At 36.6% G+C, this 27,384-nt stretch overlaps 1 pseudogene; it reads left to right on the forward strand.

Moving 5' to 3' along the window:
- Window positions 1-501: 501 nt before the first annotated feature.
- Window positions 502-5,733, forward strand: LOC131674827 (N(4)-(Beta-N-acetylglucosaminyl)-L-asparaginase-like; annotated as a pseudogene).
- The last annotated feature ends 21,651 nt before the right edge of the window (window positions 5,734-27,384 follow it).

Consider the following 27,384-nt stretch of genomic DNA (forward strand, 5'->3'; position numbering starts at 1 on the left):
AGATCTATACTAGCTCCGAAGTACCAATCAGACTACGACAGTTTAGGCACCCCTCGCAGATCAGTAAATTTATAAATGAACAAATGCAGGAATTACCAGAAAGAGGTATTATTGAAAAATCAACTAGCGCATATTGCGCACCAGTCTTTTGCGTGCCCAAGAAGAATACGGAACAGCGATGAGAATCCGATGTTTATCCCAGGAGTATGAAAAACTGAATTTTTCTAGATAGCCGTGATGCCTCTAGGTCTCTTTTATAACCATGGCCGTACTGCTGTCGGCTGTTGTTCCAGTCCATCGTTCCAACGTTTGAATTGTTTTGAAAAAGAGGTTAATAGCAGACTATTGAACTTTGTTGTTTTTTAACAACACACCACTTTACTTTCAACTATCATAAGTGAGAATTCATTCAATATTTATTCAGTTTTAGGTGAACATTTTTTCAGCATCAAAGATCAAGGAATTACGCTTCTTTATATTACTTCTGAAAGTTAGAAAGATATGCAAAAAGGTAATTGTTTATTAGCTATCTTAAGTTCTGAATTTAACAAAAAATTTTCATTCTAGCTTGGGAAACTCTTTCCTAGGAAAAACGAAGTGCTGTGGATGCTGTTGGAGAAAGTTGTAAATTATGTGAACAAATGCAATGTCGTGGGACCGTTGGTTTCGAAGGCAATCCGGATGAAAATGGAGAAACTACCTTGGATGCTTTAATTCTGGACGGGTATAATTATACCTTATACGATATAAATATTTTTTTTTTAATTTAAAATTGGAACAATTTATTCTTTTTTACAAAACGATGATGGACATTGGTGCTGTAGGCGGAATCCGCAATGTGAAAGATGCAATCTCAGTTGCTCGTAAAGTTATGGAAAATACAAGACACTCGTTGCTTGGCGGAAGTTTAGCGGCAGACTTTGCTGTTCAAATGGGCATCAAGAAAGAGAGCTTGCAAACAGACAAGTCGCGTGATATGTGGCAAAAGTGGAAAAATGAAAATAAATGTTAACCTAATTTTTGGGAGGTATTTTTACATAAAAATTGCTGAATTAAGTTTGCGATGACCCATAGAAAAAATCTATATACATCTTATATATATATATATATATAAGATATTTTAATTTCCACTTTAATAAATTCATGAAATTTTATTGCGACAGAACGTTGAACCAAATCCCTCTAGCAGCTGCGGTCCATATCACCTCGGTGCACAGTTAGATGATCCAAAAGCTAATGCACCAACAACTGACGAAGATAATCACGATACTATTGGCGCTATAGCTCTTGATATCCAAGGTCGCGTTGCTGCTGGGGTGTCAACTAACGGACAAAAGTTTAAAATTCCAGGGAGAATTGGGGATTCAGCAGTTAGTGGTCCTGGTGCTTATGCCGATGGTGAAGTTGGTGCTGCAGCTGCCACTGGTGACGGCGATATTATTATGCGATTTTTGCCAAGGTACTTAAAATTTATTTTTATTAATTAATTTTCTATGCAAATTCATTACAACTTAGTTTTTAAAATAGAAAATATCTTTATAAAATGTCAATATATAAGAATTCTTCGAGAACGATTCAAATTTACATTGATTTTTTTAAACAGAAAGCTATAATAATTTAAGAAAACGATTATTCGCTACAATGATCATAATCAGAGTGATAAGATAATTCTAAAAGATCTTGATAATCCATAGTCGTAGATTATTAGATTTTAATTATTTTTGATGCTTTGTAATGTAAAAAATAATTAAAAAATATTACAGATTGCTCAAAATAAGTTTTATTGATTTCAGCTATTTATCGGTGGAATTGATGAGACTGGGTGCATCACCAAATGCGGCAACTGAAACGGCAATAAGGAGAATAGCAAAGTACTATCCTAAATTTAGTGGTGCTGTAATTGCACTAAATAAAGCTGGCGAATATGGAGCTAACTGCCACGGATACGACAGTTTCCCATATTATATTACTAACGTTGAAACGGGCGCTGCTAAGGAATTGAATAAACCTTGTATCACTACACACAGCCCTTAAAACTTTTCTGTATCTTTTTGACAAATTGCAGCGTTGTACATACATTTTTCAATAAATTTCTTTAAAGGATTTAAAGGATTTTCTTTAGAAAGACAAGAAAACCTGTCCTCTAACATCTACATGCGTAGAAGAGAGAAAGATTTAAACAAAAGCTGTGCGATAATTATTTAATCATTTGTTATTTCAATGGTGAATACACCGTCGTAATGTTGCGCTAGATGCGCGTTGATGAAGATATTTTTGGACAGCAACACAAGACGGCTTTGTTTTTGAGTTGATTGTCAAAAAGGTTGACAAGGATTGATAGATTATCCTAATTTCATTCATCCGGTTGAACATTTTTTGCGACTATAGAACGTTTGTTGCCAAAGTGAAAGGTAAGAAAAATTTAATGCATTCCATTCCTCTTTTTGTATTACAACAAAATCGGATGAATATCTTGAAGACCAATATTCTTATAGTTCAATTTGTATTTGTTTATTATAAACTGTAAATGAATGCAAACAATTACTTAAATTTATTATAACCTGCAAAAGGTTTTTATTGCTTTTTAGTGCTTTTTTTTTAGTATCCTACAAAATATTTAGATCTGTCAAGCAAAATATTAAAAATGAACAACGATGAAATAATATTCTCAAGATATTTCTTCGTAATAAATAAGTAAGTTTTCTCACCGCTAAGCGATTGACTAAAAAATCTAATCAAATCTGTTCAGTGAAATCTTGAAAATTCAATTTACTTTTTTCTGAGAACGTGCTTTGAACAAATATAAGTGAATATAACGCTAGAAATTCAATAAAGTTATTTTTTTCTGATAACTTAATGGAAAAGGATAACGTGAAATTTTTAGGATATTTTATTTAGGATATATTTTTGAGTATTGGAAAGCGATAAATGTATAACAAAGCCCATTCAAATTTTTTTTGCAATCTTCATCATACTTACAATGTTTATTGCTTTCCTGTAATTAACATCAACATAAAATTAAAATAAAATCAAATAGAATTGAAAAAAGTATCTTTCTTAATAACAACTTTTGTTTTTTTTGAGTTTCCGTAGACTACTCTCTTTACTCGATCAAAATTAACATTTGAATCAGTCATAAATGTTAACGTAATACGACGGAAGGATAATGAAGTTTGGGGAAAATAAACAATGCTAAATTAAATAGCATTTCAGATTTAATTAATTTCATGTTTTCATGAATATTATTTGCATAGATGCATCAGCCTGAAGATGATGATGTACCAGAACCTGAACCTCCGGCTCACCGTAGGGAACACACGTTGCACGACCCAAATCGAGTTCATGGAGCTCAAAGGTATCAGGCGCCTGCTCGAGATTTACCAGAGAGACCTGCAGGTCTGCACAATCAGTATTACCAGTACAAATGGGAAACCGAGAATGATAGATGGATGTGGCTAAGGCCACATGCCATGGACAGAACCCGTGCAGTATGTATTGTTTGTCATATGAATTTTGGTGCAAATATAACAACTGTTAGAGGTCATGAAAGATCACGAAGGCATAGAGAAATAAACATGCCTCATTATGAGATACCAATTGATGATATCCATGATCATCATTTAACAAGAGAAGAGTTTGCAAATGAAGTTGCAACAATAAAGATTTTACTGGCAACTTTTTTTGCCACAGAAGGTATAGCCTACAGAAAAATCAAAACCCTCTTGGCATTGATTAAACGGATTTATAGATACCCAGGTGCACTACAAGAAGTGAATCTTAGTCGATGGGACATGTCAAAAATCATAAACAACGTGATAGCTACTGTTCATCAACAAGAATTAGTTCAATTACTGACAGATAATCGGTTCACAGCGTTATACGACGATTCTACAAGCGTCGACAATGATAAACACGGCTGCTTGCTAGTGAGGGTTCCTCATCATAATTCTTATAAAATACTTACGCTAGTATTTGATATAATACGAATTTATCGAAACGACGATGAACATAGCGCTGAAACTGCCGAAGCACTATACAACAACATGATAAATTCTATGTTTGGTCGTCTTTTAGTAGCCAATGAAGCAGACAGAGTAGCTCTTCCTCATGAAAATTTAATGGCACTGGGAAGTGACGGCTGTAACACTATGGTTGGGGTAGCAAACTCAGTTGCACAAAGATTCATCGCTCATTTTCCAGGCTTCCTATCTATCAATTGCCCATGTCATAAAGCCGCTTTGTGCGAAAGACATTCTTGTGATGAATTGTTTATTATTCAAGATCTGCTCGTCGATGTCTATAATTGGTTTTGTTCATCTAAAAGACTGCACGCACTCAGGGAACAACAAATTCGTCTGAATATGGACATTCATAGATTATTAAGATTTGTCAATTCTCGTTGGCTTACAAAGATACCTGCACTCGAAAGACTTGACGAACAAAGGGTAGCTATCGTTGCCGTATTGGCACAAGAACCAATGAACCAACAGGCAGTATTGCTACGTAATACTCTGGAAACCCCCGCCATCCAGTGTCTTGTAAAATTTTTTATCTTCATTCTTGAAGTTATGGAAGATTTCAATGGATTTATGCAGACCGAAGAGGTCATACTACCAGAAGTCTATGCTAGAATAAACGAGGATTATCGAGATATCTTACTATGTTATATGCACGTCGAAAATATCGAAAATTTAATGGAGATAGATCCAGAACTAGAAGTATTGTTCAGAGCTGAAGATGACATGCAAATAGGAGATGATGCTCGACAGATCGGTATGTTTATTATACAGCTTATTTTTAATGTAATTTTCTTGATGGAAAATCAATTGTTTAGGGCTCTACTAATGATATCGAAAAACCTTGGAAATAGTCCCTATCTATATGCCTCAAAAAATTCTGTGTTTGTGCATTTCCTAAACTGTTTAGCTCTCGAAATATATAAAAAATTCACACTAACTTATTTTATTTTGTAATCATGTTTCATGCTGCTTTCTTGCAGCTCAACAGTTGCCCGCTGAAGACTATCAAAGAGTGATGGGACTTATCCGGAATTATCTTATTCGGCTCGCCACTGAATGGCTGGAGCGACTGGTAATTCCATGGCAGCCGTTCCAATGCGTAGAAGCATTGTCAAAAAACAATGCCCGGTCAATGGAGTACCGTGACGAATATCCGGAAGCCATTCACGACTTGATGATCTTGTTTCCTCGGGCTGTTCCTCTAAATGTCAACGAGCAAACACTTCAAGAACAATACGATCGTTTGCCGCAATACTTAGCAAATATTCATCCAAGGCATCCGTTTGAAATTATGAGAACCGACTATTTTTCGTTTTATGTTGGAAATCTGATTGAGAATGGAGTCAATCCATTTCGAGAAATAGCGGAATTTGCGTTGAATGTCTTAGCAACACCTCACAGCAACGCTCAGCCCGAACGGATATGGAGTTTTGAAAAATACCTGAAAAACAAGTACAGAAACTTGTTGTCACTGACCTCTGTAAAATCGACTTTATACACGAAGGAACACCTCAAATTACATGGATGTCACAATCAAGTTCATAAATTTGTCCCCAGTCCAGAAATGATTCGTCGCGTTACCTTACGGTTATTCGATAATGGAGCAAACGTACATCCAGTCGACAATGTTTTTGAGGATGTTGATAGTGACAATGAAGGCGAGTTTGACGAAGGAGAAGACGATGAAGATCTCATCGAGGATGTACTTCACTAAAATTATATTCACTATAGAAATAAAAAATGACTAAATAATTATCGCACAGCTTTTGTTTAAATCTTTCTCTCTTCTACGCATGCAGATGTTAGAGGACAGGTTTTCTTGTCTTTCTAAAGAAAACCTTCGCGAGTATGCTTACCCAACCAATAAAAAATAAACATGAAAAAAACTTGCACAAACTCGCAATGAATCGTATGTATATTTGTATCTGGGTATTAATTATTTAATTACAAAACAATAGTACACGAATAACAATGTGAAATCCTTGGATTTTCCTGTCGATGAATCCTTTCATGCAGATCTAAGCAACTGAAATGATAATAATTACAAATTAACAGAATGAATGTAGGGGTACATTATTTTTAAAAAATGATAAAAACTGTCCTTTAAGATCCATGGGTGAACTAAGTGAACTTTGCGTAAAACTTTTCTGTTGTTTAGTTGAAAGTTCAACATTACATGAATACTTCACTCAGTATGCAGTAGCCTGCAGTAAGTACTCCACTGAAACAATGAAACAAAAATTAATCAGTAAGCGAAATTCCAGCCGTTTGCGAGTTACCAAGAAGTATACGAAATCCATGAACTATTTATACCATAAACGCGTTTCGGAAAATAGTTCATGGATTTCATATACTTCTTGGTAACTCGCAAGCGGCTGGAATTTCAGTTAGTTAGTATATAAGAGACATTAAAGACCAATAATTTATATAGTTAGTATGGGTGTTGAGCGTAAAAAGTGTCAATGCATTCGTATATACACATTTGAGAAATTAGTCAAGCCAGCAAATGATTAACATTTTTGATTTAAATAGTCGGCAAGTTCTAACGTAAGTTCTGATGTAAGTTCTCACCCAAGAGCTCATCATGTACGGTAATTCCGTGAGTCGAAATCCGACCACCAGAACTTAGGTGAGAACTCATGTAAGATCTGACATCAGTTCTGATACTATTTCTGATACCAGTTCTGACCCTAGAACTTGCCCTCTAATTTTTAGGAGGGCATACACATGTGAGCAAAAAAATTTTGGACGATAAGCAAACACACCATGGTTCTGGGTGTGCTGTCATTCAGAATTTAAACAACGACAAGCACCTTAACAGCTTTGATGTCTATAAACAGTTACGGCTGATCAATCTTCCATTCACCTACAGTCATCAGCGAGCATAGTTTTTTGAAAGCTTTGGGTTGACACATTTCATGGACATATATTTAGTTGTAGCTTTGTATGTTGTTCCTAGAAATTTAAAGAAAATTATAGATAATGATACTCAACAAATGTTGATTTACAAGAAAGAAAACATAGCTTTGACGAATAGCAAACACCATCATGATTCTGAGTGTGCTGTCATGCAGATTGTCTTCCAGCGTGTTAACTTTTGATGATTAGACTACAAAAGTTCATCATGCATATCTTTCTCACTTTCAGAAGTAATATAAAGAAACGTAATTCCTTGATCTTTGATGCTGAAAAAATGTTCACCTAAAACTGAATAAATATTGAATGAATTCTCACTTATGATAGTTGAAAGCAAAGTGGTGTGTTACAAATCATAAAGGATTTTGTGAATTTTTCCATGCCTTCGACCAGAGGAAATTTAAACCTTGAATCCACAGCGATAGCATCTTTTGTTGATAAAACATATGTCAATAAATGCAAGCTCCTTACTGTCTAACACATGATTTTGTAGCATGGATACTAATTTGATATTAATCTTACACTCCTGTACATTATGGTAGATAATGTGCCTAAAACTTATAGGAAATTCATGACATTCATGGATTCATAATGCATTATTATCAGAATCAAAATAAACATTGTCACCTTTGAATAAGTCCCAGCGTTGAAATGAATAATACACAGAACTTGTACACGTAAAAGCTATTTCACAACTCACAGCATCAAACCGTAAAGATGCCTATTTTTCACTTGATCAAGTGGTGTGAATATTGTAATATTTATTTTGCAAAACTTATTTCAAAAGTCTGCACAAAATTTTGTTGATGATCACTTTCAAATAAGAACATAAAAACTCGCAAGGAAAAATCTAATCTTTCATATAACTTACAGAAAAAACGTTACAGATTGCTTAAAAATTATCATCTTGTGTATTTATCAAGTACAACAAATAAAAATCTATGTTAAAAAACAACAAAGTTCAATAGTCTGCTATTAACCTCTTTTTCAAAACAACTCAAACGTTGGAACGATGGACTGGAACAACAGCCGACAGCAGTACGGCCATGGTTATAAAAGAGACCTAGAGGCATCACGGCTATCTAGAAAAATTCAGTTTTTCATACTCCTGGGATAAACATCGGATTCTCATCGCTGATACGGAAGATGGCGAACCGCAACAGCCGCGCATCGTATTTGACTATCGCGCGCTAAATAAAATTATTCCAGATTATAATTTCCCAGTCCCTCTACCTGTCGACTTATTTGAACGCATGGCCGGTGCGCAACTATTTTCATCATTCGATATGTATTCATCATATCATCAGATAAGCATTAAAAAGGAACACAGGCATAAAACGGCATCCCAATGCGAGTCAGGCCTGTATCAGTTTTGTCGCTCCCCCTTTGGACTTAAAACTAGCGCACCAGTTTTTCTGTCACTAATAAATGTACTAGTATCAGATTTAAAAAATGTAGTAGCATTTTTGGATGATATTTGCGTATATTCTAAAACATTCGACGAACACTGCGAGAGCATCATCGAGTTAATGAAACGCCTTCGTGAAACTAATCTGGTCCTTCATCCGAAGAAATGCAAAATTCTACCCCCGGAAATCGAATACCTCGGACATGTAATCTCGAAAGACGGACTACGCCCGTGCAACGACAAACTGCGCGCAATAAAAGAATTCCCGGTCCCGCGCACGCCAAAGAATGTTAAACAATGGCTCGGCCTGGCAGGATACTATAGACGATTTATAGAAAATTTTGCTAAGATCGCAAAACCGCTTACTATTCTATTAAAGAAACGCCAGTCGTTCGTTCGGGCGGAAGAGCAGCAAAAAGCTTTCGAGACACTACGCGATAAATTATGTGAACCTCCGGTGCTCAGGCACCCGGATTTCGACAGAACATTTTTTCTTACTACTGACGCATCCAAAATCGGAATCGCAGGGTCGCTTTCCCAATTTGACGACCAAGAGCGAGAACACGCTGTAGTTCACGTACCCTCACACCTGCTGAAAGTAATTACCCCGCTATCCGGCTCGAGCTATTAGCAATAGTATGGAGTATTTCGCAATTCAGACCTTATCTGTACGGCCGAAAATTCATTATCATTACTGACCATAGACCTTTGATACATCTATATTCGATAAGTGACCTAAATTCACAAGCAACTCATCAGCGACTATTGTTACAAAATTTTAATTTCGAAGTCAGATATAAAAAAGGAGCGTCGAATGTCAATGTAGATGCGCTCTCTCGAAATCGTATACAGGAAATCAAACAGCTCAATAAGCATTTACAAGCAACTAGGCAAGATCCGGTTCAAGCACTGGTCTTGACAGCTCGACTAGATGATAATACAAAAAGACCAGGAAATACGCACGCCATGACCACGCGATGCGCAAGGGGCCGACAACCAAGTACAAAATACTTGGAAGCCATCAAGTCCCTCCTGCCGCGTCAGAAAAAGAATCTGCCTCCTCAGGAAGTAGACACGTCAGTAACGGAAACTGACACTAATATTAATTATCCTACAGTTACTGAAAACACGTACTGCTTCGAAGGCAATAAAATTGGCACACAATATAATACGCATAATCAAGACTCTTAAAATAAACAGGACTCACAACCAAAACAGGAAATGGCCTCTTTAAAAGACGTGATGCTTGAAGACTCAGCCAACTCCCCTACCGGACCCGTGACTTTACCCAATAAAAAAACATTATCTATTGTCGGGATGCACTATTTATGAGGCGAGACAATTACTTGTATTTCACTGACACCTTTGGTACCCCCCTGGATGAAGGTGCACTCAGTTTATTTAAACATGATAAACTACCACAAATGAACAAATTGCAATTAGCCGTTCCCACTACAATCAGAATAGGAAACAAGATGCATTTTATTATCCCAATCCGTCATGAAACTAGAGAGACCACGGAAAACATTAGAAATTATATATACCAGTATAACGGGGTTTTAGCTCGTGCTCTTCCCGTGTAAGAATTGCCATGACTGCAAAAACGGCCCAATACTGTTGGAGCACTGGCAACCGAACCTAGTTGTGTCAAGCACTGGACCGGCTTTGAGCCAACATTGAATTGATAAGAATGGTCCGAGCATCGGTAGCCAATACTGGGCCAATAATCTATTTTTGAACGATTTTAATATTTTTTGTTTTCCGGCGCTGGCCCAATACTGATCGTTAATCATGATGCGCATGTTTATAAAGAATATTAATAATAACATTTTAACCTAAAATATATGATAAGTATCGTGTGTTCCGAGTAACTTTCATTATACCACGCAATGCTGAACAGTTATTCATATTTAAAAAAATCAAGATCCTTGAAAAGGAAAATTCTCTGTTCATCGTCGAGCAGCGGCTGTAGCGACAATGGCAGTATTTTTATAAAAAAACTTGATGCGCTTGACTTATCCCAAAAACGTAATGATCGATGCTTGAGGTAAATTTTAATTTACTTACACTTTATATGTGAATAATCTTATATGTAAATACGTAAATGATAATAAATATTAATGACGCCGACTGGTCATTAAACGCAAACTCAAACATGAATTCGATAAAAATCAAACTCGCTTCCCTGCGAAACATAACAATTTCAATCTCATATACTTCTATCTAACATTGTCACTGTGTAAAGAACTGGCCGAAAAAAGCTTGAAACTCGATAGTAATTACTTTAGGAATAACGTGTGAAGGTTTGTACTTTCATGAGATTTTATTTAACGATTCATTTAGTGCATTTTTTTCTCGTTACTGCTCACATTTGAATCTACAATTGAAAAAAATTTCGTGCCCTTTTTACGAGGTTAGCGTATACGTGTTTGTTTATTTAGATTTGAGTTTGCTTTGGTACTAGAAAATCAAGTAAAATAAGTGATTCTACATCACGAATCGTCGACTCTTTGAGGAATTGTCGTGGCATTTGCAAAGAAATGCTGGTTGATAAGCCTGTTTCAAAGATAAAGGTACGTTTTTATAGCGATTATACAATTACTAAATTAAAAATAAAAATTTGAATTTATTTTCTTGTAGGTTATAACACTTATGATTGCAGAAGGTACTTTGGACTTGCAACAAACATTGCTGCAACAGCTGAGAACTGAGTTAGCTTTAGATCTGCCATATGATGTTCTGAGTGATATCGAAGAGCTTATCCAATCGTCTCAAACGATTTTGGGTGATGCTGTATTTCGGCCTTACAGTTCAGTTATATACAGAAGAACTTCATACAAAAATCGTTCGCAATGCTATGCTCCATGAAAACTTGCTATCTATAATTAGAATGAAATTGTATTCCGATGACGCTGAGAGTCTCCCGGCTACGATGATAGTGGGAGATTCTGATACTGAAAGTTTGGCAGATACCATTCTCGACGATTTGGGAGACGAATCAATTAGCTCGTAAAAGGTACAGAATTCATGACTTAATTTTAAATATAGACTAAAATATCAAAGAATTCATTTTTTTTCAGATTATTATAATAAAAAGGGCGCCTTTTTCAAATTAATTCAGATGAAAGTTGTCGAATAGGATACGTATAGATGACTGATTTTCTTACTATCGTGTCGTATAAGTTGTGCTTGTGTATATGGGCGCGCGTGTATACGCATCTTATAAAAGCACGTGGTGAGCGCCATCACGGTGCATGTAAGACATCCGCATCCTCGTATTCATGTGAATAGCAAATCGTTATCTGCAAAATACATTGTAAATGGCTTTTTTCATGCACTACACAATAAATCAGATTTTCATGCACTGATATTCAAATTTAAATTCTCTTGCACTTCAAAGCGTTTTTTTTCATTGCATTGACATTTGAGTTTGAGTTGAATTGAATTCATGATTGAGTTAATGACGGGCGTCGATAAGTTTTTTTTTTTACTTGAAAATTACCAACATGTTTCAATATTATAAAACTTATTATAGTGATATTGCCAAAGCAAGTGCGGTTCCGGATCAAAATGTTGAACACGTCGAAAAAGTATATTCAAATATATCCGAGAAGAATGATTATAACGTATATAACATCACGTAAGAATAAATTTGCCATATTATTTCCAAGTTATATTTGAAATAGTTTGTATTTAGAGATTATTGCTACGAAAGATTTTTTATCACAAATACTATTTGAATTTCAGTAATTCAAATGTAGGATCAAACGCTAAGTCACATTCAAGTGATAATAGTTCGCAAAGTTTATATTCTGATGCTATTTATTCAAACTCCACTGTAGAATCTTTGAGTGCCAGTGCAGAAAATAACCTAGAATCTGAGGTACTTATGTCTTTGAAATTTCGTTACTGATATAATTAAATACGCAATTTATTAAAAATCAGCTATCTAAGAATGTTGAAAGTCCTGAATTGACGTTTAAAGAGCAATTGCAAAATTGGGCTATCAATAATATCTGGATATTAAGAAATAAAAGTGTCACAGAGTTATTGAAAATTTTACGTGCAAATGGTCATCAAGAGTTTCCAAAAACGGCCGAAACGCTATTGAAAACTAAAAAGTTCTCGCTACCGACAAAAATAATGCAAACAGGTAATTTGAATTCCGGGATATACACTTATTTTGGTATTGAAGAAACCTTAAAACTTATGCTGAAATCGGGTGGATATGAAGAGAATACTATTGAGATAATAGTTAATACTGATGGACTACCAATTTACAAAAGTTCAAATCAACAATTCTGGCCAATATTGATAATAATCTTTCATGAAAATTATATTTGCAAACCCGGCGTAGTTGCGCTCTACTGTGGTGATTCGAAGCCACACTGTTTTGATGAATTTTTTTCCGATTTCATAGTAGAATCAAATAAATTACAAGAAACTGGATTTTCAGTAGCAGACAAACTGTATGCTTTCTCAATCAAAGGGTTCAGCTGCGATTGCCCTGCTCGATCAGCTTTAAAATCTTGCAAAGGTCACACTGGATTTTTTGCATGTGAAAGGTGTCAAATAAAAGGCATCACAATCAATAAAAAGCGAGTTTATCCGCAATTGGATTGTACCCTGCGAAATAAGGAATCCTTCATAAATCAAACGTAAAAAGAACATCACAGACGAAATGAAGTTTCACCTTTGATTAAACTCGTAGCATTCGATCCCGTGAGACAAGTGTTCTTAGATTCCATGCACTTGTTTGATAGAGGAATAAGTAAAAATATTTTTGAACAGTATACAGATAAGAGTAGCCCAAATAAGCTCAGCAGAAAACAAAAAAGCGAACTTGACAAGCTTTTGAAAAGTATGAGCACAGGTATTCCCATAGAGTTTCAACGTAAATGTTTCAACTTAAAAGATTCTAATCACTGGAAAGCGACACAGTATCATTTCATTTTAGTTTACGCACTGCCATTTCTATTGAAAAGATTTTTGATGACTGCAAAGTACAAGCATTTATTGTTACTATTTGTTAGTAGTCGTATTCTTTTCAGCACAGAATTAGCAGTGACGTATTGGCAATATGCGAAACAGTTGTTAAGAAAATTTTTTTCTATGCTACCTACTATGTATGGGAATAACACTCAAGTGATGAACTTTCACAATTTAACGCACGTTGCTGATGACGTGGAATACACACTGACGCCACTCTCTGAAATTTCAGCGTATCCATTTGAAAATTGCTTAGGACACATAAAAAAATTAATTCGAAGTCCTAAGAATCCCCTTGTTCAAGTTGCAAGAAGACTGCACGAGATGCAACAGGGAACGACTGAATACATTAGAAAAAAAAAATTTACAGTGATTTCATCAAAACAGATGGATCTATCTACACCGGCAGCTTATTGGAAGATAAGAACATTAATTTAATAGAAATTAAATTCAAAGAAGCTACTATCAGAACAGTTGCGCCTGATAATATCGTGCGATTGAGCAACAAAAAAATTTACAGAGTGAACAAAATTTTCACTGTAGAAAATCAACTCAAAATGCAGGGATACGAGATATACTACATTGAAGCTTTTCAATATCCATGCAGTTCAGATTTCGTCAAAATTGTTCAAGTTACCGGAGCTTCAAAAAATTTGAAAGTATTTAGTTGTGATAAACTTCTCTGCAAATGTTTTCAGTTGAAAATTGGATCAAGTTTTATAAGTGAATTTTTGCACCAGTAATCACAAGTTATCTCAAAACATCCTAATTCTCATAGTCATAGATATCGCGAATTAAAGAAGGTTGATTTGGCATTTGTTTTTTTTTCAATCACAACAACTTATTTGACGTGAGAGCCGTGAACGTGCGAGACTCACGCACAATGTCTATCAAAGGGAGTACAAAGTTTCTTGTTGTTCGTTTTAAAGATTACTGTTTGCCAAATGGAAAAAAAGTTGTTGATCTAGTTCCAATATCGTGGGTCGAACAAAACAATTATTTGTTATTCTGTAAATATCCAAATGAAGAGGAGTATGGCCATGTATCACGTTGGACTGAAAGTGAAAAGGAGCCTGAGCAAACTTGGACTGGTTACGAAGTTGAAGTCGTAAAAGAAGCAAGTAAGTGTAATTGTTATCAATGATTTTTCCTTAAGTAATTTTTTGTTTATACTTATATCTATCTGCATAACCTACATTCAATAAATTATTTCACTCTCATTCAATAATATATACATCAAAAGTTCAAGAAAACATGAATATATTTGTACATATACAACTGTTTTTTTGTTTTTTAGAAAACTATGAGCAAGGAAAGCAGAGATTAGAAAAATCATTCAAAGAAGAGTCATTTTTTAGCTCCACGGAGGAGGAAGGTACTGTTAGAACAGAGCAGGATATAACTCAAGAAATTGAAATTTTGAGTGAAACGCAAACAGAACAAGAGTTGCAAGACATTCCTCCCCCTCCAGGTCAGTGAAAATACACACACACACACGCACGCACGCACACACACACACACACGCACGCGCGCACACACACACACAATACATTCCCAGTATACTAATGTTTGTTAATATATTTAGATGTAGCAAGCAGCGGTTCCAAGCGAGAAAAAAAGCGATCCAAAAAAAGAACTGCATCTATCAGCTTCAACGAAATCATACAAGCGGAAGGTAATATTGTTTGATGTTTTGAATGAATCTTAATCTATTATTTAATAACAACACTAATGAAATGTTAAAAATTTTATATTAGAAGATCCAAGATCACCACAGGAAGCTACTAACACGTATGCTACGAAAGCAGATTTACTTGAGTTTCAAGAAAATATCAAGAAGATGGTGCGCTCGGTGAGATATGGGATCCAGTATGATTTGCGGCAGTTTGAACAGCGAATAATAAATAATACCTCGGGATCAACTCTTGGCACTGCTGTCCGCAATTTCACAAATGAGCTAGGTGTGGCTTTCCCTCTTAAAAGTTTGGAAATGTTCAAGGACTTTGATTCATCCCTAAAAGATGATCAAGCAAAGAAGAATACTATGGTAAAGCTTAATATAAGTAAATTAAAAGTTTACAAGCAAATAAATATGGCGATTTTTTGGTTTCAGACTGGCTGGATAACTCGACTCATACTTGGCATAACGGAATATAAACAAGCCATAAAACGCATCATGACTGCATTGATAAGTGTTCCTGTCCAAAAGGAATATACAGCATGTGGTCGAGTAGTAGGAAGTCAGACAAAAAAAGAAAATTTCAGTATTACCGAAACATTCATTATCATGTCAGGTAATTTTTCATTTTTCAATTATCATATAATTTTCTATAAACTACATCAAATTAAGCAAACTTACTCAACATTTCAGATGTTTTGAAACAAACATACAAAGAAGATGAAAAACTGTACGTGAGCTATATATCTCGATGGCTACCTGGCTCGAGTGATCGGGATGGTGGGAGATTGAAACGTCAGCGTATGGACAACGTTGTACATGGCGAAAATCATATGGGCGATGGAGAAGACGATGTAAACAACCTCCAATAATCTTCATTTCGCGCAAGATCGACAAGCTTGCAATATTCAAATGATGCGTTCAGATTTTTTATAAGTTTGTAAGATTTTTTTCCAACAGTATTTGCAATTCTTACGTTTCTTATAAGATAATTGACATTTTTTATGCACATACTATTGTTCGTAATGTTAGAAATTAAATTTTAAATAAATAGTTATATTTAGTATGTAAAACAATTCAATAATAAATAAAGAAAACGTTGACGCTAAAAAATGCATTCTTATTTATTAGCTTGATAGTGTGCTTGTCCGACAATGACAACAAATATTGCGTTACCAGTACTGAGCCATGGTCAATGCGTCGGCAATGGCTCACTACGTGAAAATATAACCTTGGCCCATTCTTATCATTTCGTTACCGGGATGACGTTGGACCAGCACTGGCGGCCTGTACCGGCAGTCTTGGTTAACGTTGCTGTGCCAATGTTGGGCCGTTTTGACTTTCTTACACGGGTTTCCGGGCTAAATCAGTTATATAATAAATAGTTGTCGCGGATTAATATTTTAACAAAGCGAAGTGCGCTATCCAAGACATCCCTGTGCGCCAGTGCGAACAGTGCTTGGGTCCAGCCGCATCAGCTTGCCTCCTTCCTTACGTAGAAATTCGCGGAGAGTGTCGTGAGCCACAGGTTACTTGGTGAGGGACAACCTAAAGAGTCTCGCGGCAAAGTAGTTATACAACAGGGCAGGTGTATCGGAATAAGTTGCTGCGAATTTTGGTAGAACGAATCTTGTATTTCAGGCACTTACGAATACATACAAGCGCGTGTGGTGGCGAAATGTGAGCGGCAGCGAACAAGGGGGACGACGCAACGCAGCGCGCCGATCTTGTCAGCAACCGAGCAAGATCGGACAACGAATTCGCTTAAAGCGGCTCGAGGCAGGACGCAATGCCGAGCAGAATGACAGAGTGCATAAGCCGGGCGAAAAACTAAAGCGACAAATGCAGTTAGCAAGCAATAGGGGAGAGAGAGAGCCTGAGAGAGAGAGAATCGAGTAGGTACTTACAGTAGTTGTCGTCGGTTATCAGAACGGCAGCAACGCACTAACCGTGGACCGCGACCACGCTTACTCTTGCCCTACACTCGCGCGGGCGTTCTCGCTTCCTAGCCTTATAGCTAACGGAATTCCTGTCAACATCAGCTATGCGCCTTCGCTTATCGCTGGCGGTCTTTGGACTCGTATAATCGCCGCTGCGTACTCGCTTACTCCCTCGAGATCTCTCGTAACGCAGAAGAAAAGGGTGTTACTGTCAAACTATGCTAGCGTCCGTACTTGTCTCTGCTCGCATGCCAACTGACTCATTGCGCGCTCTCCTTCTCTCTCTCCTTCGCGATCGCGGTCTCTCCGCGACATCCGCGCTAGGGACTATCGATAGTATAGATCGTAGGGCTCGACTCTTACCTTGTTCGCTGACATTTCAACTGCGCTACAAATTACAAATTATTATAATGCATGGTAAAGTATACATATGATTAATAAACAAACTGGCTGCAGGGAGAGAGAGACATAACGAGAATGCGACTCGTTATACCAGGCACTGAAGCAATTAGTAATAAATATAACTGAAAATACAATTAAAACCGTCAGTATAGCCCAAAGTAAAAAAATTGAGCTCGTCGATTTCTTCGAAATTTTACGAATGATAAAAAATACACTGGGACCTTCTGAAATCAAGATTATAGTTTGTCATGGACTTATAGTGTTCGCCCCCATCGAGCATCGTCAACAAGTAATCGAAGAGGCCCACTGTTCAGCGATAGGTGGTCATAACGATTGCAATAGAACTTACAAACGTATCAAGAATAAATACTATTGGGTACACCTGAAGGAAGATGTGCAAGAGTTCATTCAAAAATGCTTACCATGCCAATTGAGAAAATTAAATAGACATAATGTCAAACAAAAAATGATCATAACCGATCCCCACCAGTTCCCTTTTTTAAAGTCAGCATAGACGTATTAGGCCCATTCGAGCCTACCAAAATGGCAAACGCTTACTTACTTACCTGCATGTGCACGTTTACCAAATACGCCATAGCGGCACCCATGCCAGACCAAACAGCTACTACTGTAGCTGATAACCTTATTAAAAAACTAATATGTACCTTTGGAGCACCTAACGTCATAGTAAGTGACAGAGGGACTAACTTCACTTCAAAACTAATGAAACGTATTGCAGCTCGCTTCAAAATTAAGCATATTACTACAACGGCTTATCACCCGCAGGCTAAAAATGTTAAACGAATTCATTTATCGTTAATTGAGTATCTAAAAATGTTCACTTCTAAGACCAAAAATTGGGATGAGTATGTCGAGCTTGCTATATTTAATTATAATACAAGCTGGCACAGCAGCCACCAGTTCTCCCCATGGCTACCTACGAAGGCTACGTGGAAAACTTGGTCAAACAGTTACATAATATACATGAAATAGCTAGAGAAAAATTAATAACATATAAAGAAAAAACCAAAATGCAATATGATAAAAAACAAATCCTAGCAAATTCAAAGTCGGTCAATGGGTTTTTCTAAAAAGCGGCCGAAAGCCTCATAAACTCACAGGCAGTCACTTTGCCGGTCCCTACTTGGTCCTGGAAGTGGGAGAAAAAGAAAATATTAAAATAAAAATAAACGAAAAAGAAACTCGAACGGTCCACGCCAATCGGTAAAAAAATCGTACATCGAAACAAGTAGTAATTGAAAAATTACGTTTCAGATGAAAGCAGTAATTCTCAGCATCTTTGTCCAACAATACTTCAAAATAGCCACTCCTTTCATAGCCTATGATTGTTTTCAACGTTTTACTAACTTCACTACCTTCTCTCTTGTAGATATTGTTGAATGCGACATTCCTAATCCGATAATCAATTCTAGTGTAACTGAAATATCCCTCCTCAAACTTAATGATTTTGCAACTGTAAAAGTTCGTTATTGCAAAATAGAGGTCAAACGATCAGCCAAGACATGCGACGTGCTCTCTCACGAATGGTCCCCCCCTTTTTTCCGAAATAGAATATATTAAGGAAGTAACACGAGAAGAATGCGTTAAAATGCACTCTTATCGAATAATAACGATCGGCGATAATCTAGTACAAAACTTAATGATAAATCAAACAACCGTACACCCGATAGAATTGGCAGGATACATTGCCCCAGACGGCACTTGCACTAACGCAGGAAGTTTCTCCGACCCTTACGGCACATTCAGCAATGTACACGTTACCGGCTATGTTAAAGTATCCCTCGAAGAAAGATTTAACTCTGTAACACTGGAAACAAATAAAATCAAACTCGAGTCCGGAACTTCTTGTCAATTTACTAAAGAACGTTGCATTGATAGCATATTCGGATACGCATTCTGGGACAAAACCGAGTCTCAGGCGTACCAAGCCAGCAAGTATACCAATCTATATTTAGGACCCGTCACTAAAGTAACAGAGATCGGCAATGAACGAAAACCACTTTATGTATTAGATTCTGAGGATATATCTTTTGCTTTCAAAGACCTCGGTAAAATGATACAGTGCGGTTTTGAAATTATTAAAACAGAACACCCGAGATTATTCATATTAGAAAATCGGCTCGGTGAACATTTCATTTCTAGCAGAGTTAAAAATATGCACGATCTAGACCTTTTCACTTATCTAAATTCAAAAATATTATTTGTTGAAAAATATCAAAAATCATTTGCAAAAATTATACAATGACGTACTACTACAGCAATGCGAATTAGAAAGAATATTACGAATGCATTAAATATTGCCACTTTATCACCGGACCTTTTAGCATATTATTTAATGAGAGAACCCGGATACATGGCCATGATGGCGGGTGAAGTAGTACACATTATCAAGTGCGTACCTGCAGAAGTCAAGACTAGAAAGGCCGAAACGTGCTACCAAGAATTACCGGTCACGCGCGGTGAGACTCCGATGTTTATCACACCTCGTACGCAGATAATAAAACAATACGGAACCAAAACTGCTTGCGATACTAAAATTTCGGTAATGTATAAGTTCGGTGACTCATGGGTAAAAGTTATTCCGGATGTGACTAGTCAAGAAACTCCACACATAATCAAACCACAGGCCAAGCAAAATTGGAAATATAATAGCCCCATAAACACGGCAACAAGCGAAATTTACACATATAACGACATCGAACACCTTCGCACGTTTATAATGTTCCCTACAGAACGGAACGCGGTCCTTAATCAAATCGCGCTCGGCTTCGCTGGAAAATCCAATCTAGCCCCGGGAATATCCATATCTAAACTACTTGACGAAGATACTCTGAATCGTATTGCGAATTCCACGTGGGAATCGCTATGGAGTCGATTCATTACATTCGGATCAGCGAGTGCCGCTGTTTTGGCCATCCTTATGATCTTTAGAGCAACTAAATTTGTCCTTGATACCATTATACATGGTTATGCCCTTCATTCCCTCTATGGCTTTAGCATACACCTACTTGGCGCATTCTGGAATTCTTTGACTAACTTACTACTTTACCTACACTACCGTCCATAAAGATTTGCCATCCCCTTGCTGAAATCATTAAAACTTTAGAGTTTTATGGCTCAGTTTCTAAAGAGCTAGAAAATCCTGTGGGGTCTCATTTGAAAGGTCTTGGCAAGACCTTTCAAATGTTGTAAAACATAATTGATTTTATTTGTTTTTTGTACAACTTGTGACGTCATAAACAAATTGTTTTTTTTTTAATTTTTTCACATCAACTTCGACCCCGATTTATTTATATTACGGATTCTACGATGGAAAAACTGTATAAGCCATTCGATAGAGCTTTCAAAAAGCTACAAAATCCATTTCCGGAAAATTTTTTTACCTTTATTTTTTATGAGCTATATGGTGTTTTATACAAAAACAAAGATTTTCAAAAAATGGGCTGTATTTTTTTTTATTTTCAACTCTAAAGAAAAAACTCTCAGAAGAAAAAATTTTGCAAGAGCTATCAAATGCGCCACTCAGAATTTAAAAAAAAAATTTTTTTTTTACGTTTTTTAGAATTGAAATTTTTCTAGAAATAAAACTGAAATTACATATATTTAATAAAATTAGTAAGTAACCAGTATTTATAACTGAATGGGCTTACAAACAATGATAACAAGATACATTTATTGAACCATAATTTATTACTTACTCAGAATAGATTAACACAATTTGGTTACAAATTTTCTACAAAATTTATTTATTACAACGTTTCAATAATAACATAACAATAATAATTTCATTTTTTATAATACTAATAACGCTTGTAATTAATATATTATCACAATCTGAATATAAATTTCAGTTGTAAACAAAAACGAAACAATACTAATTATTTAAACGTTTTTTTCATCGAAATGTCCACCTTTGTTTGCTCTAACTACGTTACAAATTCGAGGCATTCGTGCTACAAGTTTCTCTAAAGTTTCTACACTTATTTTTTTCCACTCATTTTCTAAGATATTCCAAAGATCCTTCTGGGAAGTAGGTCCTACCTTTCTTACAGCTCTATCTAGATCATCCCACAACAGTTCGATAGGGTTAAGATCAGGAGAGTACGGTGGCCATTCCATCACAACTAATTTTTTTTTCTTCTCCAATTGAGCAAGATAACTTTTACATAACTTTGTAAAAGTTACCATGTTTAACCGAAGCACACATATTTTTCTCTAAATGTTTTTGCTTATTTTTTCTCCGCACAAAACATCTGCGTTTACTACCAAAAACCTCAAATTTGCTCTAATCAGACCACGAAACTTTTTTCCAATCGTCAATGGTCCAAATTTTATGTTTTCTGGCCCAAGCCAATCGTTACTTTTTATTAATCGGTTTTAGTAAAGGCTTTTTAATTGCTATTCGAGTAGGTAAACTAGAGGGGCATCAACTCAGAGGGGTATCAGCTTACTGAGTTGAAGCGTGTGAGTTGAGGTGTGTGCATGTTCACTTAACCCCCCCCCCCCCCTGCTGATCGGCCCGTGCGCTGTCGACTCACCCCCCCCCCCCTCCTACTAAGTTATACCAGTGCGTTCTACGCACTCCCTCCCCTACTGAGTTGATCTGATGTGGCGTATACCGGTGCGTTCTACGCACTCCCCCTCCCCTACTGAGTTGATCTGATGTGGCTTGATCTGATGTGGCGTGCGTTCTCTGCATTTCCCCCTCTCCCACTGATTTGATTCCTATGCACTGCGCGCGCGTTCTGTGTTACGCGTTTTGATTGTTTTATTGTGTGTTAAAAATTTTTAGATTTATCTGAAAAAAAACGGACGGATCGGGGGATCGAACGCGCGTCCTCCGGATCCGCAGGCCGATGCTCTACCGCTAGAGCTACAGCCACTGTTACCACGGGCAATACCGTATTGTGTATACTGGCTACACACGCGATTGATATGTGGGGGCGGCGGCGCCGGCGGCTGCTGCTGCTGCTGGGGAGGGCCCAAGCGCTAATACAATAAATTTTAATAAATATTATACATAGATATTTATTATATAGATATATTATCAATGTGTGTGTGTGTGTGTCTGATCGCTGAAATAAGAAAAGATATATTATTAATAATTATTTATAAGAAAAGACATTATTATGTCGTCGTCGTCGTCAGCGGTGAAAAATTTTGCAATTTTATACCGCGGGGCGCCGTCGATGGTTTCGTCCATGACGTGCAGGCGCTTTTTCCCCGTAATGCGGAGACTCTGCACGAGCGCCGTTGTGGGTAATTCCGCGGGCGATCGAGAAGGCTGGCGCACAGCGGGGGAATCTTCGGGACTGCACGACCTCGATGCGAATAATCTTCGCACCACCTGTCTGACCGGCCCGTTCCGATCGACGTGCCGCCTGCTGCCGCGCTGCGGTGGTGATTCCACCCACTGCGGCTGCCGACTGCAGCGACCAGCGGCGCAGTATGCGCACTCCCAGCCCTCGCATACTGGCATGGTATTGTTGTGATCGCCGACCTGCAACAAAAAAAATGAAAAAAACTTAGAACATACTACTGCCGATTAAAAAAAAGAATCATACTTGTTCTCGTTGGCGGCAGGACGTCTCTTGTATCTCTGGTGGTGAAACTAAGTTCACCAAGAGCGGCTGTTGTGGCGTTGTGATGTCGATGATCACGGGTGCTCCTCGAGGCGTCACCAGGTCGACGCATGTCACACGTCGTGATGGTGGTGGCGGTGGTGGTGGTCGACGCGAGACAATCACCTCGCAGACCATCTCCACGTCGTCGTCGTCGTCATCGTCATCAGACCTGCAAAAAAAAAAAAAAAAGATTCTTTATTTTGAAAAAAATAATTTCATATATCTATCTGTATAATAAATATTCAACTTACACATTCACCGTTGAAGATGATCGGGAGCATGGAGACGGTGGCGGTAATTCGAGTGGCGCTGTCCGATGCCTGCTGTAATCGGAAACACTTGTATTTATACTATGCCGATAACGCGACTACGACGACGAAAACCGGACATCGCAAAATAAGAAATTTTAAGACGTGAGAGAAAAGAATGTTAAATTTAAAATTGGAGTATATACTCTCTCTCTCATATAACGAATAATACTTTTACATTAATAAATTGGTAAATTATCTATATAAAATTTTATCAATTTATTAATACAATATTATTAGATATATAATTGTGTTATTAGTATACAGAAAAAAAGAACAGAACCTCTTTTTTTAATTTAAGAACATATATGCTCTTATTATTTTTAAAAAATTTATGTATAACTAATACCATTATATTAATAAATTAATAAAATTTAAATATATAGTAATTGTGTTATTAGTATAATGGTATTAATTATAAAAAACAGAATGAGAGAGAGAGGGTAAAAGAGAATGAAAAAAAAAAATGTACTTACAATATTGAAGGTGGAGGTGTCAGCGGCATCCGAATGGTTGCCGCTTCGTGGATGTCGTCGTCGTCGTTCCTCCTCCTCGGCGAAGGTGTTCGCGGCTGCTAGACGACGACTTCGTCCACCGCTGCTTCTTGTACCGGTAAATCAATCAATCCAAAGACTTCATCTTCGGAAAGATCTATGTCCTCGCCCAACGCCTCGATTGCTTCATTCAGTGCGTCTTGCCACGACGCATCGTCCAACGAAAACAAATTTTCCAACCGTTCATCACTCATTTTACTTCACTAAACTTGACACTAAACTAAACTTGACTAAACACTTCACTTAACTCCACGACAAAAAAATCACAATAACGTATCGTTGCAAGGCGTTCGAATTTTTATTCATCTTTTGAAACACTAGCCGCGTTTCGGTCATTGGTCGAAGATTTGGTAGTAGGGATGCGAGACTACGCGACAGCACTGATTTTGTCGCACGTATAAGACGATCATAATTAGTGGTGGGAGTAGCTAATGAAAATGTGATTAGTGCGGAGAAGAGACGCCAATGTGTATTAATATAGGATCGCGATAGCGCGTACGCTCTTTATTTCTCACGCAACGGACGAAGAGTAGGTGGTGGCAAGCCGTTGGTAGTGACAAGTTGCAGCGAACGAACGATCGGCCCTTTTCTGGGCCACTTTTTTTTTTTTTTTTCAAGTTGACGAAGCTGTACAATCCCGACAGTTAATCGATATCATGATCAATTTAAAACAGCACTTTTCAGCGCTAAATTTTCAATAAAAAAAATTTATATTATTTTTCTATAAATCAGCACTTTTAACTGCTATTCAAACGTATGTGCAAATATATCAGTGTTAAATTTTCAATAAAAATCTTATATTATTTTTTTATAAATCAGCACTTTTCAGTGATATTCAAACGTATGGTTAAATATAACATAGACTAACTATTTGTTTAATAAAAAAACTTATATAATTTTTTAAAAAAATCAGCACTTTTAAGTGCTATTCAAACGTATGTGCAAATATATCGTAGCCGCAAAGGTAAGTACTAAAACAATAACAATTTGAAATTACGAATAAATTCAACCTTGTGTTTTTCTTTATTCTTACCCCCCCCCCCCCTCCATTTTCAGCGAAACGAGCAGGTAAGTATAAGGTAAGTATTTTTTTTAATTAGTTAAAAAATATACAAAATAAAAATAGTTCGTTTAATTCAGTGTACAAAATAATACTAAAAAAAATGATAATTTTTTTCCTAAATCATAAAATAATATACAGTTAGTATGCACTATCTTTAGAAAGAGCGACAATGACTCAGACGGTAGAGCACTGTCGTATAGATGCAAAGGAGGCTAGGTTCGATTCTCCTGTATATCTATTACCAAAAGATTATTACGAGAAAAAAATTCGATAAATAATGTTACTAATTATTTATATGTAAATTGTCAACAATTAAATTCAACAGAAAGGACAAGTAATTTCTTCTTAATTAAAAATAATTAAAATATCGTTATTAAAAATAACAACAACAAAAAAATGTCTCTAAAAATCAGTGCGTATATGCAACAGTTTTAATATTACCGAAAGATTATTACGAGAAAAAAAATTCGATAAATAATGTTACTAATTTTTTCTTATAGAGTATTAGTTGTAGACAATTAATTATTTATATGTAAATTGTCAACAATTAAATTCAACAGAAAGGATAGGTAATTTCTTCTTAATCAAAAATAATTAAAATATCGTTATTAAAAATAACAACAACAAAAATCAGTGCGTATATGCGACAGTTTTAAATGACGTCACTCGCATAGGCCGTTGAGTCAATTCCCCACAAGTTGTATGCTTTACATACGCATACGCGTGCGCACGTGTATGTATAACTCATAAAAATTAAATGAATTTTTTTATGCAATGTATGGCATGTATGGAATGAATGGAATGTATGGCACGTATGGCATGTATGGAATTTTTACGCGTGCACACGTGTATGTATAACTCATAAAAATTAAATGAATTTTTTTATGCAATGTATGGCATGTATGGAATGAATGGAATATATGGCACGTATGGCATGTATGGAATTTTTTAATGGAGGATGGAAGGGGAAATCTCAATCGTTCGTTATAAAAATGAGCTTCATCTCATCAGCAGTCGCATTCGCATCCAGAGTGAACTAGTGTAAAGTGTGAAAGAAGAAAGGTTATACGAACATTCTACAATGAGCTCCAACAAGATTGACTATAGGTAATTATTTGTTTTATTGTTTATAGAACACACTTTATATATTTTTTTAATATTTTTTTATTTGTGCAGATTTGAGCAAGCGAGGCTGGATAGCTTCACGTCTCAATGGACATGCGCACACGTACGACCAGCAGATCTTGCTGCGGCCGGCTTTTATTATACGGGGCAGATCGATCAAGTACGCTGTTTTGAATGTGGTATGGAAGTCTGTCGTTGGGAAGAAGGTGACGACCCTATGACGGAACATAAGCGCTGGGATGGCGGCTGCCTTTTCATTCGTAACAGAAGTTGTGGCAATGTGCCGATCGGATTGAGCCCCGTACCGGTACCTCCTCCTCGAAGAAAAAGTAAAGATGTTTGTGGACCGTATAAGCTCAAGTATCGGGCAGCAACAGCGTGCGCAACAACTAGCCCACCTTCGAGTACAGACGAGCCTGCGTTATCGTTATCGATTGAGAGTCTTGTTACAAAGCTTTTTTCCGATTTACATTTGACGGAGAAATGTGCTTCGAAAACCATAGCAAATGCAACTGTTGGTATGGTATCTGTTTGCGAAGAATTTGTACGCGGTTATAAGAAGTGTATCGATAAACAAAATGAAAAAATGAATAAAATTCGCGAAAGGGTTGAAAAGTCTCAGCGAGATATAGGCAATATTTTGCGTCAATTTGAAATTACCAGATGTAAGATATGTTTGGATGCTAGGGTCGCTGTACTTTTTTTACCTTGTGGACATATCACTGTATGCATGGAATGTGCATCAAGAATTGACGATTGTCCAATATGTCGTCAAACTATTAGCAAACGCGTTCGTGCTTATTTTGCGTAAAGGGTCTAGCAGGGTAAAATGGTCAAAAATGCCTTTGAGTCATCCGGGAAAATAATTATACCCCCATGTTCAGCATGAAAAATGACTAGGATTCCCAGATTTTCAGACCCCTAAACCCATACAGGTCCCTATAAGGCCCAGTTTTGTCATTTTTGGTTTTTTGACCAAATCTCGATCAGTTTTTGAGCTAGAAAAATCTTTCTTGTTTTAAATTGTAGGGTTTGTAAAGCCCTATAAAATGGCCGCGCTCAAAAAATTTTTGGCGCGAAATTCAAATTTTTAGAGCCGTTCAAAAATTTTAAAATTTAATATTTCGAAAATGAAGACCGACTCTTTGCTAGAAAAAAAATATGTTGTGTATTTTTGACTGAAAAATGTTCCTGATTTTTTTCAGATTTTTAAAAGTGGTGGAACGACCTTAAAAAAAATAAAAATCAACAAAAAACCTAGTTTTTCTCCCCTAGCGCTTTGTAGGTTAAATCTATGATGAAACAAATAGCACCATCAAATTCTGCGGAAAAAAATA

Source organism: Phymastichus coffea, unplaced genomic scaffold, assembly GCF_024137745.1.
Source record: "Phymastichus coffea isolate CEN01 unplaced genomic scaffold, Cenicafe_Pcof_1.1 PCOF00014, whole genome shotgun sequence".
In the NCBI taxonomy this organism is placed as follows: domain Eukaryota; kingdom Metazoa; phylum Arthropoda; class Insecta; order Hymenoptera; family Eulophidae; genus Phymastichus; species Phymastichus coffea.